We start from the raw sequence: 6,000 nt of genomic DNA, 5'->3' as shown, positions 1-6,000 counted from the left end.
AATAACTGAAAGTACAGGTAGACCATACAAGGTCATAGTGTACCTGGGGCTTTACACGTGACTCAAGGTGCATTACGAAATTAAAGTTGGATGATGGAAGTCAAAAACCGATAAAGTGCAAATTGACTTTAAACCTGCCACGATTTTTTTTCATCTAAACATTGGTACTTCATTTGTACTCTTGTGACTTGTTGGAATCTGTGTGATATATTGTCAGTGGAGGGATAAGCTCATCGTATTCTCATTACCACAGAGGAAAACAGACAACGCGCACGCAGACAGCTTCTTGTAATCGCAAACACATCCCTTTCACTGCCTGTTTTGCACAAACACATTTGCCCAATCCTGCCCTAAGCACAGTTTTGTTCCAATGAGTGCAAGTGGGTTTGAAAACAAATGACGTGCTTGGTCTTTTATTATGTTCCGGACACTGTTTTTCCTGAGGCTGGAATGTGGACAGGAATGTGTTGTTGCTCTGCAAGCGCTCAAAGGGAGAAAAACCTATCAACCTATCATGCTCAAGGAAGAAGGGGGAGACAAGAGAGACATGCAGGGAGAAACAGATTGAAATAGGGACTTAAAGAAATGCAGAAGTGGGGGGAAAAACTACTTGGAGACAAACAGCGCATTACTGTTAAGAGTAAACCAGGGGATAGTGAAATCTCTTCCCTGTGGTTGGAGTAGTGATGGAAGGTTTGCTTCTTTTTACTGGCTGACTCCCTCACTCTCTCTCACTCTCTCTCTCTCTGTCTGTTTCTGGTTTTCATTACAGCTGTTGTGATGCTTTGTGCTTCAGCCATGCCAGCACTTGCATAACTGCCTGCCTGTTATTGGGCTGCTAGTCTAAACTTTGGTCCTATTAGATTTTCTCTACCTTAATGTACAGTTATATATAATGCACTTTCAAAGTACTGAGTGGAAATCAGCTCGAGCAGCAGCACTGAAATGTGAGGCCTACATCCAGCTGTCAACACAGGCTTTCCTTGAAAGCATTCACGATGTTGCACTCAAAATATCTGCATGAAGAACGAAAAATAACACTTGCTGAGAGCCGCTTAAACAGTGCTCATGTTCTCAGCTTCTTACTGCTCACCAGACACCACAAGGCTTTGGAGTGTTGGGCTGTTTGGGAATGTTACAAACAACTGTGAAATGCAGCTGTATTAAGTCTAAAGGTGTAAACATGTAAAGGGAAATACGTTGGCTGAAGCGTAATTACCCAGATATGCTCCTAGTTTGTCCAGCCCTGGTGGTTCTAGTTGACTCTCTATTCAGATGGATGTCATTAGACCTCTTTAAACACAATCATCTTTGATACCCATTTCCTCTCCATCCATCCATCATTCGATTCTCTTCCACTTATCCAATTCAAGGTCACGGGGAGAGTGGAGCCTATCCCAGCTGACACAGGGCGAGAGGATTACACATATGGACATTTTAAAATGTAATTTAACCTTTATCGATACAGGTAATCCCATTGAAAGTGAGAGAGGCAAGCACAATAAAACAGAAACAATAACATAGAAACAATAAAATAGCTAAAATTGTCTAATGTTTACACAGGCATATTAAAAACAAGTTGCCAGTGGTGATTTCACGTAATTTATTGCATTCCTTATTGTCTTGTAAACTCTGCAAGTGAAATCAACAGAGAGAGACCTGCAAATCCTTCTGTAATATATTCCATGAATATAATCACCTATCAATCTATCCCCATGAACAGCATGCCTTTGGACTATGGGAGAAAACTGGAGTAACCGGAGACAACCGAGTACTGCGGATTTAAACTTTTTTTGCTTTTTGTTTTGCCAGCACCGACACAGTCCCTGCTCACTTGCTTTCCTGCAACTTTATCAGCTCCCAGAAAATGAAAATCAAGTTGACGGATTACCATTTTTGATACACTGGAGGAAATCTAGAGTGCATTGTAGGTGAAAGGGAAAAAGATGGCCTGCGGAGATGAACATGACCTTGATCAAATTTAAATCAGGTATGATTTTGGTGTTTTTAGAGGCTAAATTCTTGAACTGGTGTCCCAGCTCATGCTAAAGGAAGAGATCAGAACGGATGGACTGAGAAGGAATTTTTCATGATGGACAAATGTTTGTTTACATTGTTCAATCAGGTAGCAACAATCAGATGTTCTTTCAGTCTGACTAGGTTTGCTTTATTTTTGTAACCAAGGCAACCGAGGTGACCTAACCTCATTCATTTAATTTAACGCAGCAAATGTATTTTTAACACACTTGTTTGGTCTGTGTTTTGTTTTTGCTTTTTTTTTTCTGGTGGTTGAGCTTGTTGGCCTTGATTCAGCACTCTAACGATTGATGACAGACTGTGTTATCTTGGTCTACAGGAATAAAATACCATCGTGTTTCTTCTGAGATTGTGATAGACTGTGTTTTGACTCTGCTTTGGTGCGATCGCATAGAAGTTCATCCATGTGTGACATATTATGGTTTTCTTTATGAAGTAAAGCACCAGTATAGCTGTATTTGAAATAATGTTAACCCTGAGTGTAGAGGTGGGATGATAAATGTTTAGCAGGTGTAACTGCTATGTGGGGATCCTTTATCTGGGACCCTAAATTTCCATCAGCCCAATAAATTGAAGTAGATCCGGTGTTTAGTTTATCCAAACAAAAGTGCATGCTAGAGAGCTCAAGACAAAGGAGAAGTTACAAAAAGATGTTTCTATGTGTTATGGGTTTGTCTTTTACCAGGATGCTCAGGGAGCCATGAGTCCCAGCAGGGAAAGCCAGGTGAGGGATGACAGCTACAGCCCCACAGCCCATCTGGAACTTAGAGAAAGGCAGGAACACCCAAGATGGATGAGACAGAGGCTAAACGAAAATAAGGTGGATCAATGAAAGGGAGAGACTTGAAAAGAATGAGAGGATAGCTGGGAGGACGAGGTGGAGGGATAAGATGAGTGATGGGCACATGGTCTTTCTTTTGATCCTTCACTGAGAGATGCTCCATTCAGAGTGTTGACTGAGACCACCTGGGGGAGTCCGGGGAGGCACTGTGTTTGTTTATTAGAGCTCAGGAGGGGGGTATCATTCTGCTACAGACGGCTGTCAGCTTCGCGGCATTACACGTTGGGGTGATTGAAGGAAACCGATGGCCCACTTCCAGACAGTGTCTGTGGAGCACTCTGTAAACCTGTCGTGCGATTTCACTGATGGAACGCAGCTTTCGTTACACCGACACAGGAGAAGCCAAACAAGGAAACAGCTTTTGTATCTAGAGCCATTTCGTTACTGTGAAATAACAAAATGCTTTTGTCAGTGAGAAAACGAATCCTTCCCTCTGGTTTATAAACGATTTTGCTCTTTTCGCTCTTCAATCCGAAAAACAAGAAGCCTTTTTTGTGTTCACTTGTGTGTTTCGCTAATTATTTATCTTACCCTCACCACTACCAGCCTACATCATTCATATAGTAATGAGATAATTCCCAAATGAGATTCCCATCCCCCTCACATCTCCTCTAACACGCCACAAGCTCTGCTTTCTGTATCAACTTACCTACTGTGTTTACTGCTGGTTTGATATTCATGTTTTTGTAGAAGATTTTGTCACATGCTCACCAGTGACCTTGCATAAGGGCCAGCACATGTTCAATACATCTCTTTGACCAGAGGAGTCAAAAACGTATAAATCGACACATGAACGCATTTAATGTCCTTCGGTTCTCGCTCGTGTTCTATCTCTGTTGCTGTCCATTCATTGCTCTCAAATATAGAAACATTCAGCAAGAGCATGGAGTTATTCTGATATTTCCTATTCAAGGACATTATCTCAGCGTGGCATAGAAATTGTATGACCTTGCTCAGCTCTGTGCGTCATGCCGAGACCGGGTGAGATAAGACACGAACCCGGAGAATTCAGAATATCATCAGAGATAAAGAAAACTGTAGATGGAGGCGACATGCAGATTAGAGGACGTGAAACATTAGTGGTCATTTTATTTACAGGTTATGCCGAAAAAGCGAGAACAATGGTCCAGATTATCTACAGGAAATGTTAGAAAAAGTTAAGTTAATCTCTATTTCCGGTCGTCCTGTCAGTCCTGAAGTAGCTTTTTACAAGAATTTATACAGAAGGTTTGTTGCAGTTACTTTAGCATGTACACCTTTTTCAGTGTTTTGAACATCAAAGAGAAACATCCCATTTTGCACATGAGAAGGTTTAGCAGTGGTGTGTGCACCCTTTTGTTTGCTTCTTTTTCTGTTGTACCATTATAATACAATAGAAAGCATGCATTTTTCATATTGATGTTAAATAAATGAGTTCTATCGAGGTGTGTAAAACATGGAATTATCACAGTGTTAGCCAACAGGAATTTCATCATGGTTGATCTTGTGCTGAGAGATGCACTGAAGTCCGTATACGTGACTTGGGCTTTCAACACATCGGTGCTGGTGATCCGCGAAGAGTCGTACAATTACTTTTTCGTTTTCCCATGGGATGAATCTGAGCAGCAAATTTACTCACTTCATGAACAGCAGACTTTGGATTCTTGTGCCGTTATCAAACTTTCTCTCAACGCATATGTATACGTGCTGCTTGCTGACACTCAGCGACCACGGACGCAGATGGAGTTTCCTTCTAAGGAGCTGGCGGCTGTCTGCAGGTTGTGTGCTGTCTCCACCAACCACATCCATCACTTTGAGGCAAAAGCAGGGAGGGGAACAGGAGACTTTTAGCAGGGGCCCACTCCCAAAAAAAACCTCTCTCTCATACTGCTGCTCTCGGGGAGGATGCGGTTACTTTCAAGGAAGTACATAGTAGTCAGGGGTTTCTAAACTGGTAATCCTTACATCATACCCTCTGTTGGTCTGCTGTTTTTCTAAATTTGTGTTCTGGGAAAAAGACAAACTATTTTAAAAGCCATTCTTTATCCTCATTGTCACTTTGATTATGCAGGCGGAGTGACGATAAACAAGTCAACCCGCTGAAACACTCATGTAATGAATAGCTCTACCTGTGCTTGAAAAAACATGTTCACTGGCACGATAATGTGAGGACACACCCTGAGCTGATCGGCAGATGTAAACACACATGCAGACACACCTGCTTGGTATGAGTCACACCAAGTGTGCAGTGCCAGGAGAGGGCATGAGCTCATCCTGTTGGTTCCCGCACGTTCTCTTCTGTCCCAGTCTTTGTCTTTCCACCTTTCCCATCTGCCTCTTCCTTTTTTCACCCGCTTCACATTTTGGTCCCCCATTGTGTGTGTGTGTTTGCGTGCGTGTGTTTGTTTGTTTGTGTGCTCATTCCCCCGCTCCCATCCCATTTTGGTTGTGGCTTCTTCTCTATCATCAGAGGCAGGAAGGGGTGTGAGTTTGTTTGAGTGTGTCAGGTGGGTTGTTGTTGTTCACCTGGTGGCCAGTTAAAAAGGCAGGGCCATGTGTGAGTGCATGCATGCGGACGTGCGTGCATGCGCGCATGTGTGCTTGTAGGAAGGGATTATAGTCAAAGCAGCCAGTGTGAGAAACAGGAGATGCAAAAGAAGCGTGAGAACATTACCTGGAAAACAGCTGGGAATTTCTAGTGAACAAGCTGACCAAGCACACATGCATATAGTTACAAACACAGACACACAGTAATAGATGAAGAGTAAGCAACAGGCAAACCCCCTTCTGTCACACACACACACACACACACACACACACACACACACACACACACACACACACACACACATACAAAACATGCTGGGTCAAACTCAACTGGTGCTTCCGTACTGACTCATTTATTATTTGTATCACAGTCTGGGAACCTCTTGGAAAGTTCTCTTTAAGTTATCAGGCACAGAACTTCATTTAATTCCTGTAATTTTGAGAAAGAAATTATTCTGAATGAACCAAACAACATTATGGGTTAACTAATTCACAAATAACTCCCACTTTCTAGCAGCACTATACCCTCTCCTTCTACACTTGGACTGTCTTAATGAAGACTTTGCTGGTTTTGCAAAGTCTCAAATACTGATTAT

The sequence above is a fragment of the Diplotaxodon limnothrissa genome, linkage group LG16 (genome assembly GCF_057381915.1).
Source record: "Diplotaxodon limnothrissa isolate DT_005_m linkage group LG16, D_limnothrissa_male_GT1.1, whole genome shotgun sequence".
Taxonomy (NCBI): Eukaryota; Metazoa; Chordata; class Actinopteri; order Cichliformes; family Cichlidae; genus Diplotaxodon; species Diplotaxodon limnothrissa.
The sequence above is the reverse complement of the archived record's forward strand: the minus strand, read 5'-3'. Positions refer to the sequence as shown.